At 34.0% G+C, this 16,422-nt stretch overlaps 1 protein-coding gene across 1 annotated transcript in view; it reads right to left on the reverse strand.

Annotated features, from left to right (window-relative positions):
- LOC136033926 (uncharacterized) overlaps positions 1-16,108 on the reverse strand; it is an 83,277-nt gene extending 67,169 nt beyond the window's left edge. The window contains exons 1-6 of the mRNA XM_065714940.1: positions 15,772-16,108; positions 12,239-12,663; positions 11,469-11,627; positions 9,353-9,736; positions 6,648-6,904; positions 1,100-1,252 (exon numbers count right to left, since the gene is read on the reverse strand). The gene's annotated coding sequence lies outside the window, so the exon portion shown is untranslated. The remainder of the gene's footprint in view (positions 1-1,099; positions 1,253-6,647; positions 6,905-9,352; positions 9,737-11,468; positions 11,628-12,238; positions 12,664-15,771) is intronic.
- Positions 16,109-16,422: the final 314 nt, after the last annotated feature.

Consider the following 16,422-nt stretch of genomic DNA (forward strand, 5'->3'; position numbering starts at 1 on the left):
GTCCCATTCCTAAATTCCTAAATCCTAAATTCAATGTGGCTTGGCTCTAAAGCATGTGGCCAAACCTTTCCATTCCTAAATTCTAAACTGACACGTGGCAAGGATAGGAATATTTAAATGGGAGAGGAAATAAGACTTCTTCCTGAAAAAAAAGTGAGTGGCTATCCTTGATTTGTAGTTTTCGTTGTGTTCTGTTTTTTGCGCAATTTTTCAGGGGCATTTAAAAAATTAAATTGTCTAGATTATCTGGTATTATTTTCAACAGGAATGCGGTTGAATTCTATGGCAAGTGGCTGTAAAGTGGCCGAAGCCTCCTATTAAATACAATAAATGGTCAAGTGACTATATTAGTTATCAATGAACGTAATAACTAATGCAATCTTTTATACACATCTTAACAAAAAAAAGCTTTAAAAAGCAAACTAACTTATAAAAAAGATGTGTGTGCTACCGGGGTAGGAGGAGTTCAATGAGATAGTCAAACTGAGCTTCTTTTTTCAAAAAATGAGAATGTTGGAATTGTAGTTACCTGTTTGTTCTGGCTTTTGCTCCCCCTTTTAAGCAGACTAAAATTAGAATTGTTAAACTCTACTGTGTTTGTTTTTTTGTTTTTTTTTGTTTTTTTTCAAGGAGGGTGGATTGGATCAACGGTAGACATTTGGGAGGGGGGGCAAAAGTTTTCGATCAAATGTAATTAATATTTAATCAACTTAATAAGTTACTCATTGAGCTAATTCTTTTGCTCTCTACAGGCTTTCCCATTAATAACCGAATATTTTAACGGAAACATTTTTAATTATCATTGATTTAATCTTTTGTTTTATCTTTGAAGGTTAAAATGGCTTTCATTTCTGTCTGTGCTTTCTATTCACAGTGCTAGGTGTACCATTGGGCATGTACATCGCTGTTCTAGCAAAAAACAAGAAGCTAAATTGATTGTTTAAAGCTCTAAAATGAACGTTTGTAAACAAAAGAACGCTAACATGAACTACAAATCGAAAGTTTTCACTGGCGTTGTTTTTTTTGGAGATTTCGGAGAATTTTCATACAGGGAAATAAAGGGAAATCACGGACATAGTAGATATACTGAATCACGTACCTGCAAATCTTTCAAGGAGGCCAAAACGTTTTGAAGTTCGTCCCAGATTTGTTATGCAATGGAAAGGGCTTCTTCCAACGATCTGTCTCGCTCAAATGTAGCATTTACAACATTGTCCCAGAGTTTTAAAAGTTTATCCATCTTTCTTGATATCTTCAAGAAAAAATAAAGTCTATAATGTGGTGTCTAATGATTGTCATATTGACAAAAATCACATATTTATGTCACAAAGACCGGTATAACCCTGCTATTACTATTATGGCTAATGACTCACGGTTATTTTACATTAATATAAAGATATCATAAGCAAAGTAACTTTGTAATGAATTTCATGGCAAGAAAGTAAACTAGGAAAACAATCTTTTTTATTGTTATGATACTTTCGGTAATTTAAGATACTTTCACCATAAAATATGGTTTAATGTGCTATGGTAAAATATATTGGAAATGTGTTTTGGTTTATGACAGTCATAAGCATATAAATCCCAAAATTTAAAAAACGAACAAGTCAATGTTGGGGGAGGGGGAGAAGAAATAATGAATTTTTAATATATAATGCATATATATAGAATATATATCGACAATACATTTAGTCAACTTCAAGATTTAAAATATATCCAGAACGCAACCTTAATCTCATGGTAAGTTTGGAAAACACTGAAAAAACAAACTTATACTCAATACCAAATTATCAAAAATTAATGCCAAAGGTAATTTGACGACTATATCATAATCTGATTAGATTCTTTGAAATATAAAATAAAAAATAGAACATATTATTTTGAATTTGTATAAAATAGATTAATAATATATTACTTTTTACCTTATTGAAACAGGAGCTCAATAAGATACAAGAAGTAAAAATACCACAGGCATTAAAATAAAAAAAAAATTGCCTCCTGGATCCGCCCTAAATTTATTCATTCTTGAAAACCATAATTTTCTAAGATTTTTGTTGTGGTTGCTAATTATCAATGAAGTTTTAGAACAATGTCACTTTTCTATCAGTGTTGCGACGTTGAACCGTCAAAAAAAATAAGCAATTATGTAAATTCGACATTATTAAATTCCAATTCGATCTTAGCGCCAATCCGGCATCGAACACTTGTTTTTCTTGCTAGAAAAACACGTAACTTTTTTACTAAATATTTTAAAGTTCATTTCGAAGATAAATAGAAAGATTTAAGGTCGAATTTTTGCAACGACTTGTGGTTATCTAAATTCTTCAACCAGGCTTCTTTTATTTTTTAATTCAGTCCCAACAACCACCAAATTAATAATTGAATTTCTGGTTTTTCCTGATCGGAGGTTGCGTCAAATTGTCTTTGCCTTTGGTATTTCAAGGTAAAAAAAAAGAGAAGGAATATTGATATTAAAATTCTATCTTAGCACAGAACTTGGATCAAACGCTTTTATTTACAAAAAAATCTCGTGGATTTTTTACTTAAATTTTTCAGTTTATTTCGAAAATATATAGTAAGATTTCAATTCGAATTTATGCTACGGCTTGTGATTATCTAAATTCTTCCATGCTACATCTAAAAGTTACGGTCTGTAAGAAAAAGAAGTTTTCTTTGTGAGTTATTTTTTTTATTTTTTGTATACCTTTAAGGGATTTGCCAGGTTTAAACGCTTTTTTCTCTATTAGCGACACTTTTAACGGCAGGATCATATTTTTAGGGTACTTTAATAAAAAAGAAATGTTGTGTACCTTCATAAAAAAAAGTTTGCCAACCAAAAGTTTGTGTTCAGAAATTCCAGCGGTCATTTTCTGGAATAAATAAAATTTTGCTCATAAGTACCAAGCACAGTGAAAATAAAATCCTTTTTTCATTCTTTAAGTTAAAAACATATGAGTATATTAAAAAATAGAAAAATTTGGTACTTGCGCAGGGATATTTAAAGGACCAAATATATGACGTTTTGGGTATTTCACTCAGTTTTACCCCAGAAAGTCGCGAAGGAGAGGGGAGGGATCAAAAACCAGATTTAAAAGAAATTATTCATATCTTCCTTTCTGTTTCTTTAAAAAATATCCGTTTTCTCATCTTAGGATATTTTTTGTATCCTCATTATACGCAGAAATGGATAAAATTATATAAATCATGTCAAAATAGTCTTAAATGCAACAAACCTGCTTAGTAAGTTGCAGCCGCTACCCACGTCTCTGTATCTGTTCACAAATGGCATAAAACCAACTATTGTCTCTTTGCACTAAGCCTTCTTTTGTGGTGGCCCTCTCTCCCCGTGCACTTTGGCACAACTGCCAAAGAAATTAAAATTCACAAGAAATTAAACTCAACACTCAAGATTCCCTTCACTCAAGATTCAAATTTCTTTTCTTCCTCTCTACTTATTACTTATTTAACCAAGAAAATAATTTCTTTATTATAATTATTATGTCATACTTTATTACATTATTATATTAATTATATTAAAAAATAACTTATTTCAATTATTTATTTACTTATTTAATATTGAAAGAAAAGAATGTCTTCAAAGAAAAGTAACTCAATTTTAATACAAAAGACCTCCATATGCAGTTGTGTGGTTTTTGGTAATTAAAATAATTTTGTTTAGCACCAAAAAGCTTAAGTAGGTACAACTTCTCTCTGAAGGTGTAGTTGTCGTGTAGTTGTGAAGGTGTAGGTTTAAAGGTAGCTCAATTGCATTCGAGCTATACTCTCAGCCTTGAGTTACCTAGTATTTTGTATATATTGGTTATATTGCCTTGAACCTTGTCTTGGGGATCACTAGACATTTATTTTCATGTGTCAGTCTAGGAAAACAGGCAAAAACATGATTCCCTCCAAAAGAGAAACAATCATAATTTTTAACCCTACAAGAGAAAAATCTGAAAATGTTGCGGTTTTCAGAAATGAATAGACCTAAGATGAGTCCAAGCGGCCAAAAATATTTTCACTTTGATGTCCTTGGTATAATTGTTAAAGATTCTTGATGTCTTTGCAAATTCAATAATAAAGCGCAAACGGCATATGGACTCGATCCAAAATATTAACCTTAAGAGATCAAAATAACTCTAAAATTCTTTTCTATTTACCAATTTTAGTATTTTAAACCCGAAATTGCCAAAAAATAGAATATAGTCGGGAGATTGACCAGATCATTCACATTACCAAAAATAGTCCCTAGTCCACACATTCATATTTACCAGCGATAAAATAGTATGGACTGAAGTTTCACATGGACTTCAGTCCGACATCGCTAAAATGTCAGTTCTCGGGAATAAAACGTTCTCATATCTGATTTATAAGACTCTAAAATGTAATAAGTACGGAATTGCTAGGACTGATTTCTCAGAATTCACCCCTGTATGCATGGTAGGACAGTATAGAAATAGAAGCATTGTCTCAATAATTCAACTTACTTTTAAAGAGTCCATGGAACCTATATATTTATAAAGGTCTACAGGCCCTATTATTTTCTAAAGAGTCCAAGGGCCATAATAGTCTAATTAGGGACCCAATCCTGTAGATAGATAATCCATAGAAAATACACTATTTGTCAAAAGAGCACTTTTTTGATTTGTGAAACCTAAACATTTAGAGACGCCTACAAGCTAAAATGAAATAGGGATCTTTCGGTTTGAAGCTGATCGTCACCAGCTACAAAATAAAGTCTTAGTCTATACGTTACTATCTACTAACAAGAGCTAAGAGCCCGTATGGCACTTGTGACGAGGCAAGAAGAGCCAAGAGCTCATATGGTATGAGCTCTAACAAAATCCTAAGAATCAATAGATTGATTTAAAAGGAAAATCAAGGGCTTAATGCCGGTCAGGATTTAAAATAAGAGCTGTAAGACATGAATTCTTTCTAAATATCAAATTTTATTAAGATCCGATCACCTATTCGTAAGATAAAAGTACCCTAGTTTTTACGTTTTCCGAGAATTCCAGTTTCCCCCTCCAACTCCCCCCAATGTCACAGAACCTGGTCGGAATTTAAAACTAGAGCTTTAAAGCACAAGATCCTTCTAAATAACAAATTTCATTAAGATCTGGTCACCCTTTCGTAAGTTACAAATACCTCAATTTTCAAGACTTCTGTTAATTTTTCCCGCCAAGTTTAATCCCGATCCCTCCAATCTAAGCGTTTTCCATGATTTTAGGTTCCCCCACCCCAAACTCCCCGCAATGTCACAAGATCTGGTCGGGATTTAATTAAGAGCTTTGAGACACGATATCCTTCTAAATGTCAAATTTCATTGAGATCCGATCACCCGTTCGTAAGTTAAAAGTACCTCATTTTTCTAATTTTAAAAAATTAACCCCCCCCCCCTAAATATCACAAAGAGAGCGGATCCGTTCCGGTTACGTCAATCATGTATCTAGGACTTGTGCTTATTTTTCCCACCGAGTTTCATCTCGATCCCTCCACTCTAAGTGTTTTCCAAGAATTTAGGTTTCCCTCTCCCCCCCCCCCCGATGTCACCAGATCCGATCGGTATTTGAAATAAGAGCTCTGAGACACGATATCCTTCTAAATATCAACTTTCATTGAGATCCGATCACCCGTTCGTAAGTTAAAAATACCTCATTTTTTCTAATTTTTCAAGATTAACCCCCCCCCCCCAACTACACCAAAAAGAGCAAATCCATTCCGGTCATGTCCATCATGTATCTAGGGCTTGTGCTTATTTTTACCACCAAGTTTCATCCCGATCCCTCCACTCTAAGTGTTTTCCAAGATTTTAGGTTTCCCCCTCCAAAATCCCCCAATGTCACCAGATCCGGTCGGGATTTAAAAAACAGCTCTAAGACACGATATCCTTCCAAACATCAAATTTTATTAAGATCTAATCAACCGTTCGTAAGTTAAAAATACTTCAATTTTTTCCGAATTACCGGGCCCCCACTCCCCCCCAGAGGTTCTAATCGGGAAAGGGACTATTTCTAATATAATCTGGTCCGGTCCCTGATACGCCTGCCACATTTCATCGTTCTAGCTTACCTGGAAGTGCCTATAGTAGCAAAACCGGGACCGACAGAATTTGCGATTGGTATATGTCACTTGGTTAATACCAAGTGCTATAAAAATGAACTAGTTCATATATCAATATGGATTGAGGCTCATATTTCAGTTTTTTATACTTTATTCTTACTATATTCCAGTTTCAACAACATAATTATATTTTTTTCATATTTCTTTTTATAAATTCCATTTTTTTTTATAAATTGCTCAGAAAGTTCCTTGAAAAACCGAAATCGGACGACTCCTCAAACTTCTTAGAAAAGCAAATTCCAAAGTAAGAATTTTCCAATATATTTTCCAAATTCCAATATATATATATATATATATATATATATATATATATATATATATATATATATATATATATATATATATATATATATATATATATATATATATATATATATATATATATATATATATATATATATTTTATATATATATATATATATATATATATATATATATATATATATATATATATATATATATATATATATATATATATATATATACATATATATATGTTCTTATTAATACTAAAACATACTAACCCACATAGCGGTCAGTGATGTAGGCCACAATATCTGCCAAACCACAGGCCTCTTTTTCACCGACAAGGATCATAAGAGCGGAAGCAGTATCTGAAAGTGTCGCAAAGCCCGGTCTTTTTGCCACGATCTCTTCATGCAATAGATCGTGTTCCTAAGTCGCGTTTGAAACTTTTGACTTCATCGGTAGGTACCACTTCCATATCCCTAATTTTCTTCTCATTTTTATCCAACCATTCCATTATAGGAGATAATTGATCCTGGAAGGGATTGAAATAACTTACTCTATGACGCAGAAAAGAGGCAGAGGAGGATGAAGTAAGTTTTTAAATTACCTTTTATATTATATATTGTTTATTATATTATTTTTGTCCATATCCCTAATTTTCTTCCCATTTTTGTCCAACTATTCCATAAAAGGAGATAGTTGATCCTGGCAGATAGATTATTTCAAGACATGAAAAAGGGAAGAGGGGAGGGAGGGTAAGGAATCCTTACTAAGGATTGTGAGGAGGATGAGGGAGAGGAGAGTTATTTTTTATAGTAAGAAACCAATAACAAGAAACTGAAGCTACGCAAAGGTCAGAAGTCTACTGACAATTTAAAATGGTGGATGTAATACGAAAGTCTTGAGTAAGTCAGATATGCATCAGCAAAGGAAAATAAATAAGATTCTTGTTTCCAATGAATTTTGTGACACTTAACTGCGTCGAAACAAAAACGTTCCAGTTGACAATTAAATTTATTTAATCCCTCTCTTAACACATAATTTCAAGTCCCCTTGCCCCTCCCTCAGGCATCTCTCTTACTCTAAACAAAAGTATCTGCTTCATCCCCCTAAATGTTGCAGACATTGTTTTTTGGATAGCCTGGATCCAAACAGTGTCTTTTGATTTAACTCCACCCTTTACCCCAATTAATAGTTAGTCCACTTTCAAACAATTGGGGGAACGGAGGTTTTTTCAATTTTTTTAACAAAGATAAAAATAAGGTATTTTTCTTTTAATCTAGCGGGGAGGGGCTTTTTTATATATATATTTTTTTTTAATAAAACAAAAGAAAATAACCAAACTCTAAGGGACACAATTTTAACTAGAGGATTGAAGTAATTTTTCAATAGAAAATTAGCTTCAAAAAGAAAATTCTAGCCTATAGAGGACTATGGTTACTAATACGATGCAGTTGGAGGCATGTCAACATACATTTCAGTATTCATTAAAAATGTGCTACATGCTCCAACGTAGGGCTGCGATTCCAAACGTAGGGCACAGGCACAACCCATACGAGAGTACAGGGTAGTAAAAAGAGTCCCTCCTTCTAGGTGAAATTTTCACCAATAATTTGTCAGCAGGAATTAAAAATATGGTCTCTGTTTCGACCAGCAAATTAAAAAAATAAGTTATATTCAATATTTGTGGCTTATAGAATAAATATCAAGCAATAAAAGTTACGTTTTTAGAATTAGAAGAAATTCAGCTTTCTATTAATGTCAATAAAACTGAAAGAATGAAAGGATATATATGTGAAAATAGGATAATAGGTATTTCCAAAAAGAGGTCTTTCTAGATAAGTCAATAAACTAATAATTTCAAGTGTTGGATCCTAAATAATTCTAATAATGCAAATATTGAAGCATAGCTTAGAATTTTAGCTATTCATTGATACATATAGTTCTTCTCAATTCTTCTTTGGTAACAAGGTGTGAGGGTTTAGTTTTACATGATTTTGTTCAATTGGATATAGGTTTTTTAACCTATGCAGAAAAATTGTACCTAACACATTTTTATGCAGTGTTGCTAAACTTTACTCCCAACCCCTAACCCCCCAATGATATAACTAAAAAACACCTAACTATATAGCTGAATCATGGGCAGGACATGCAAACCTTCGGCAGACTATACTTTACAGCCCTAATTCTGAAAACAACCATATAGCGATCCAGTGCACCCTTCGGATGACTATACTTTATACCATTAATTCTGAAAGTCACATTTTCATGTAATTGACGTTACATTCATATTCATTTAACAGAAAGATATATGACAGTATTGCAATGACATCATACATTGAGTAAAAGTATTGTATTCAGACAATATTTTTCATTGGTACAAAATAATAAGCCATTAGTACGTCTCGACGAAGACCTGAAAAAAATATACCAAGTTAATGACGTTTTAACCTTCCTTTAGGTGAAAAGATGTAAAATTTTGAATAATAAAAAAAAATTTGTCCCAACAAAGGCATCAGGATTTTCGAAATGCATAGATTGGGTAGAGCCAAAAATCATTTGGGTACCATTGCTCTAAATAATTAAGATTAACAAGTCCAAACATGTATTGGTTCACAATTTGTGAACCAGGATAAATTAAAAACAAAACCAACCTTAAAAAAAACTAAAATAAAAAAGGGCCTATCGAATAGCCATTCAATTTCTGGTGTTTTTATGCAGTTGCCCTTTCATTGTTGCATGGAGAGGGCTACCCTTCCATTCGATTTGAATAAATAACTTGAATTTACTCATCTGGATCCTGTTATAATCTAGCTAAAAAGATTAAACATAGCTACTAACTCTTCCCTCTTTTCGTCTTCTTCTTTTTTTTTGGAGATGCGGGGGGGATCTGTCGACGCCAATTTGTGAACCATATCCAAAAGACCTGACATAGCATACTGTCTACAGAATATGAAGAAAAGCATGAAAAAAAACTTACCAAGAATTACTTAGCCACACTCATAGCAGTGTTTAGGGCCTGCATTCTTTCATCAGCCATTTGGCTCAAAACGTCAAATCTGGCTACTTGCTCTTGCATCCTTTCTTCCAAATCTTTTTTTCTCTTTTGGTTCAAGTTTCAAGGCTAGGTCGTGACCCATATCCAAAAGAGCGGACATGCTGTGTTGCCGATTGAATAAACATTTCATTAAAAATTTCTGATCTAGAAGATGTGCTTTGACAACTTTGTAATCAGCTGATGGGGTTTTTTATTGGTGACTATTTCTTCGGTGTCAGATAGCCATTTGGCAAGACTGTCTAAAGCTTCCCTGAACTTACCAGATTGAAGGAGACCTTCATCCAATTTTCTCTCTCGTTCGAACAACTAAAAAGAAAAATTGTTTAAAAATCAGACGGTCCTGCATTATAATGGACGAAGTTCCAAAAAAACAGGTTTGAGATAATCGCAGCAAGCAACATCCAAAGCTAAGTGAAAAGAATAAAATCTATTTTTCTTAGTTATAGTTCCGGTTGTAGTTTCTTAAACATACCAGCAACAAAGCTTGTCGGATGAGAGGCATAAAAAATACACACAAAAAAAACACATACTTAAATCTGAAATACAACGAACTAGCCGGCGTTACTCGGGAATCCCTAGCAATTATTTGGCATGTTTTAGGTATAACATATGGTACTCTTTATCACTTTACCGCCAATGCACCCTCCTTCCCCCCACAATCTCCCCCCTGCCCATGTTTATTAGATAATACTACTTTCCAGTATTTCCTATTCCAAAAACAATACGTTAAGAAAAAAAAATCCTACTACGCGGCAGACGATGTAACAAATACGCTAGCGAGCATCTAGCGATAAACACAAAAACAATCTAGTATAAATTACTTCAGGATATACGATCCAAGAGCAAGAATGCTCAAATTCGTGCCCCAACATGAAATGACACAAAGAACTAATATTTAATCAAATTTGAGAATCTATAATTGAATGGTTTCTTTGAGAACCCTCGGCCTTAAAGCGTAATTATATCGAGTTACATACAGAAGGCCAGAGGAAGGGGGGATACTCAGAAAAAGATTGATGCAAAAACACAATAAAATGAAATTTCATTAAGATTGATTTATTTTAGCAGTAAATTAACAAGCACAATAAATAAAGGAAGGAAAATTTTTAAGGGACGATGGACTTCCTAGGAAAGAATCCAAGCCAACCATTTGATAAAAAAGTACTTCCATATAACTTTTCCCATATTTGTAAAAATATAAGAAATAGTGAAATGAAAACGAATTTAGATTGAATAAATTTATAATTAAATTAAATGAAAGTATTGAGAACCGGTAAAGCTTTAATAATACTGATAAAATGATAGAAAAAAATTATAAACTTAAAAAGATAAAAATCATAAACGCTATAAAATAAAAGAAAGAAACCCTCCTTCCTAATCTATTATGTTTTCAGATAAGTATAATATAATATTTCAAGCACAAACAGAAGACAGGATGATGCTTGGAAACGGAGCTGCCCAAAGTAATGCTCGAGATGTGCAAGCTGTCTTCTCACCTCAGATGGCAACTAGTTTGGACTTTTTTGGGACTTAATTTGGAGAAGGAGATTTGGACTTCTAATTTTTCATAGGTGCAAAGATTGCGAGTCAAATAATAATTAATTGATTTAATCCCTTATTTGGGGCTTCATTGAAATTGACCAGGTTTTAATTATACGAATACAATGGCGTAACCTTGTCAAAATCTTTAGGAAGGGAGGCAAAGTTGGAGCAAATTTTTCCAAATCAAGTGAACAGGACAAAAAATGAACCAAACAGTACCAAAAAGGTAAAGACATACATGTTTCTGCAGATACTTAAATTATGCAAGCTTATCTTAGTTTTGATAAGATTTTCAAAAAACTGAATTTTAGAAGGGGGGGGGGGGGATAAACTGGGTTCTAGGGGGCAAACCGAGACATGGGAGGGGCAAATCTGAGTTTTAGCTTTGAGCGGCCTGAAAAATGGTATTTTTCAAAATCTAGGGCGGGGGCTTAAAAAACTAGGAAGGGAAAGCTTCCCGCTTCCAAGTAACACTCCTGAAGAAAGATGAATTCACCTTAGCCTTTTATGTGTTCCATTTCTCATTAATATTCTCTATATCACCTTCCAACTTAGTAGTGGTTACGCCTGGTGCTGCAGATTGAACTAATCCCTGACCAGTGTTGGCTTCCAGGACGGTTTCTTCCAAAGAGTTTCTCAGCTTCTCACAGAACTCCTAAAATATTATTTAAAATTATAAAGAAAAAATTATTCTTTAAATCGTGTAAATAAGGATACTTCTACCAATTCAAGATTTATATTCCCTGTATATGTTTTTGATATGTTATTGTCTTTGCGCTCAAGCGGCTTTAATTTTTCAACTTAAGGAGTTAGCCATCATTAAGAGATACAGTTTATCTATCGACCGAATTATATTTTGGAATTTCTAGCGTACGTTTTTATATATATATATACAAAAAAAAAAAAAAAAAAAAAAAAAGAAACCAAATAACGAGGGTAAATTTTCGTCTAGTGGAGAAGAAGCACCCCTCTAAATCGGATATTATCCATTACAAGCAATGATTTATCCCCTCCCCCATTCTCTCTGGATGCCAAAAGACGACAAAAAAATCGAAAATTTCAAGTCAATGCCCAAATTCCCACTTCAGTTATCTTTTCCACTTTCCCATCTACAATTTCCCACTTTTGTTATTTTTTCCACTTACCGGCTTACAATTTCCAACTTCCCACTCACAATTTTTCACTTTTGTCATCTTTTCATTGCAATACACCAAAAAACTAAAATGAGAAAAAAACAAGGGACTAAATAAGAACATCTGCTCATACCTTGAACTCAGCTTGTTGCTGCCTGATCAGCTTTAAACAGCTTTAAACTTCACCTCTTCATTGGAAGACTCTTCAATATTGATCAAAACCTTATCCAACAGTCCATAGAAACTTTCCAATTTCCCGAGAACTCTTTTCAATTCATCATTACGAGCTTTCGATCTCTCTTCCAGATTGAGTATATGCTTTTCTATATTCGTAATCTGATCTGTACTTGATTGGATATCTCTCCCCTGTTTTGTCAGTTTCTCACTTGCGCTGCGAGTCTCCTCAAGATGGTCATGGTACTGCTGCAACCGAGCGAAAAAGTCAGCCACCTGATCCAGCTGTGTTTGAACAACTGGCAACAACCGAGCCGGTGCTTACATACTGTCAAATTCTTGCTCCAATGAAGATAGATCAACTGTGACAGATTTGAGCACCTCCTATAAAACAATTACTAAGTATCACATTTTTTTCGTAAACAAAAGGCTGTTTTCCTTGAAGACTCACAAAAGGGGTTCCCGGCAACAGATACTGGTGGTATCATTTCCGGTAGCCCAATGCCTTCTTGATAAAGCAAAAAAAAGCACTGGGCTGTTTACACCATTTTTGCCGCGTTGCGCAACACAGACATACAACCAGAACACAAACAAGGCTGTCTTCAGTGATAAAATTGGTTTTCGCAAACCGCAGCAAAGATTCTGAAGACCACTTAAACTTTCTAAAGCTGCTTTCGTTTTAAATCAGTGGAGACACGATGCTCAACTCTCTCTTTTCAGGGTTCTTTTAAACTTTCCTTAAGGGACCGACACACGTAACTTTTTCAGGAACAGAATTCACCAGCTCAGTGGGCAAACGATAGTAGTACAAAAATAATGCCTTTTCGCGAGATATTCAAATCTAAACATCATGGATATCAATAGTCAACTGTAGGTTATCTTAGTTGGATGATTGATCTCAACTTACTATTTAGTTAAGTTGATTGACATGATTGAAATTTTTATTCTTTTTAATTTTTTATTTCATTTAGAAAATTTCATTAAATTTTAAGCTTTTTCCTTATTAAATTATGAAGTTATTTGATTATTAACTGTTTGATTACTATTATTATTTAATTCTTTGATTTTTCTGCTGAAGAGAGGGATTTTTGCTGCTGAGGATTGAAGGCTTTTTTTATAATCATGATGAAATTTGACACTGTTTTTGTAAACTGACAATGAATATCTGAAAATTTTTCAAGCTCAAATCGGCACCGTTCTTTGCAAATCAACAACGATTTGGTATATCCACACCGTAAAAAGCTACATGAGACCAGCCTTTTATTTATCTTCTATTGGCTTTGCATTTTTATTTCATCTTTGATGGAAAGTTCAAATAAACATCTGGAATCTTCGCTGTCACACCTACAGGAGGTATCTGAGATAATTGTCAAAACCATTTGTTAGGTTTTTTATAACAGGGAGGATCAGCAGAACATCAGCAGAACAAAACGAGGTTGTTTTGATACTGTTGACAAATATTCCAGCACCTAGTTTACATGCACCGCGGTTAAAAAAAAAGACAACAAATTGCAAACATCGAAAAAAGTAAATTAGACAAAATATACAATACAGTCAGCCATACATTTTTAATATTATTGCAGAAATTTCACAGGATGAATAGCTTTCGGTAGGTAACTCAGAAGTTTCATAAATGCTACGAACTTGCATTTTTTTGTTTGTTTTTTTTTTCTTTTAAATTTAAGCTAATAACTTTCGGTAAATATAATATTTTATGAATATAACTTTTTATAAAATACTATATACTTGTATTTATTTGTTTTTGTGCATTTTACTGTTCTTGAAATTACAATACTTTCATTACACTAATAGCTATAAAATATTTTCACTTTTTTTTCTTCTAAGACGCTTAACACACATAAATTTTATTTTTTGTCATGTTAATATACTTTTCTAGTTTCAGTGTTCATAATTGTTGAGTAAGACTTTCTAATATTATTCGTTTGTATTATCGAAAGGATCCCCTTTATCGTTTCCGTCTGTAATGAAAAGCGGTACTTTTAAAACCTCACCACTACATATCACTCCCAACAATGAGTTGGTGTGGCATTCTTTCAAGATATTTTAGTGAGGGATGAGACTCCTCCCCCCCCCCAGGGATGGTTTGAGGGTTGGCTCTGAGAAACAACAAACATAATAAAAAAAACATGTGTAGATGATGATTTTTTTAGAATAAATATTTTTACCGAAGGTTACGAGGGATATGTTGTCTCTTTGTCTATTTTTTAGGTTACAGTCTAGTTTATTCCATCTTATGAAATAAACAATGCAACAGCAAAATATTTACTTAGACTCATAAATGAGGAAAAAAGGAAGAAAACCTAGCGAACTTAACATTCGATAAAGGACTACGTCCATGCAATAGGAGGGAGGGGTGTAATTAAACTGAAAGCGAATACAAAAATGGTAATCTTAGTATAACATTCCCTTCTCAACTAGCTGCAAAAACAGATCAATTTTTCAACCTTTATAGGAGGAATCAATTTATCAACCCCTTGGTGGGAGGGCGGTAACCAACATTCTCGTGTGACCCTGGAGTAGTAGGAACAAATAAAAACCTACTACTGCTAATATCAGTCAACGTGTAGCCACTAGCCGTTTTTGCCAGCGCCTTGACCCTAAGGCGGAGTATTCTTTGGGATACCCTGCCGAGACTGGACAGATTGAGGTCAGTAATTGCTGCCCAAGCGGTCAATCCTCCTCGACACCTGAAGGGCTGACTGTGGCATAAGAAAATATACCTTGAAGAACAATCCAAGGTGGGGAAAAGAGGTTCTCTTATTAGAACCAGTTCTGAGGATCAAGCACTACAGCCGCTGACCGCTGGCTCTCCCCTTCAATCTTTCCTGCCCAAGCCAGTCTGAAGCTGGTGAGTAGGGTTCTCAACTTCAAGGAAACAATGGTGGATACCTTGGCACTACCACGGAAGGTTTCTATGCCAAGGAAAAACAGATAGACGAGTCCTATTTCAATTACCAAGCTCGAAAAGGCCCAAATAGCCCCCTGTGTTTGGAAGTGGATGCAATGTGCCTTTGTAGCAAGAGCTTCAATAATTATTTAAGCTCATCCAATGATAACAACAATTATAATAATAATTCCCTCTTCTGAACTAAAACAGTATGATGACAAAATTCTTCCTTCACTAAGTTTAAAAAATTTGTATTATTGTATTTTCCAAGTCTAGTCCAGTTTAACTGCGTCCAAGCACAGTTCCACAAGGATACGTTATATATTTTAGGTATATAAAAAACATCTTTTTTGGTATTTACATTGAAAAAAAAATCCCTTGTCTCAATTTTGAAAAACATATACCCATCCCCCAATAATTTAGTGAATTAACACCCCTGAGGGTCAGTGGAGCACTTACTACGACAAGAATAAAAACCTTCTTTTTCTATTAAGACTGAGTATAGTCTCAGCCTGAGAACCTCAAATGACACCTCTACTTAGGAATGATATACTTTCAATTATTTTACTAAAATAGAAACTGACCGAAAATTGAGCTGCAGCTCCAAATGCCACTTGCAAAGCAGCAAATCTTTCTTCAAGCTGCTGGTGCAGGTCTGCATATCGTCCCCTAATAGCTTCACCTTGGTCTGCAATATGACAGGCGTTTGATCCATGTTTATATGCACCATCTACAAGAGCTTGTGTTGTTCCATCTAGTGCGACAAGCCTCTGATCGAGAGCTATAATTTCCTCTAGAATTGCTTTCATGCACTCAAGTATTTTAGGATCTCGTCCAGTATCGCCCAACGCATCGTGAGGGGAAAGACGATCTTCACACCTCTGAAGAGAGTGATCCAAGTCACGAAGTTGTTCATTAAAGTCACCTGTAAAACGAAGCGTTACAATTGTAAATCATTGTAAAAAATTGTAACAAGAAATAGGAGAACGATGAAAAAAGCAGAAAAAAAAAGTTTGATTGTCAAAATTTTGCGCCATTTAAATAAGTGGATTTACATCTAAATGATTATTATCAGATATTTCCTTAACAATCATCCAGGATTTATACGATTTAAAGCAGATTTACGATCTTCAGAGACACAGGGCAATTTGCTTTCGTGGCATTTTGTTCTGAATCAAGACGCATTTCCGTTAAGTAAAATATTTAAACCAGAACAGCAGATTAATCAGCCAGCA

Source organism: Artemia franciscana, chromosome 12, assembly GCF_032884065.1.
Source record: "Artemia franciscana chromosome 12, ASM3288406v1, whole genome shotgun sequence".
Classification (NCBI taxonomy): domain Eukaryota; kingdom Metazoa; phylum Arthropoda; class Branchiopoda; order Anostraca; family Artemiidae; genus Artemia; species Artemia franciscana.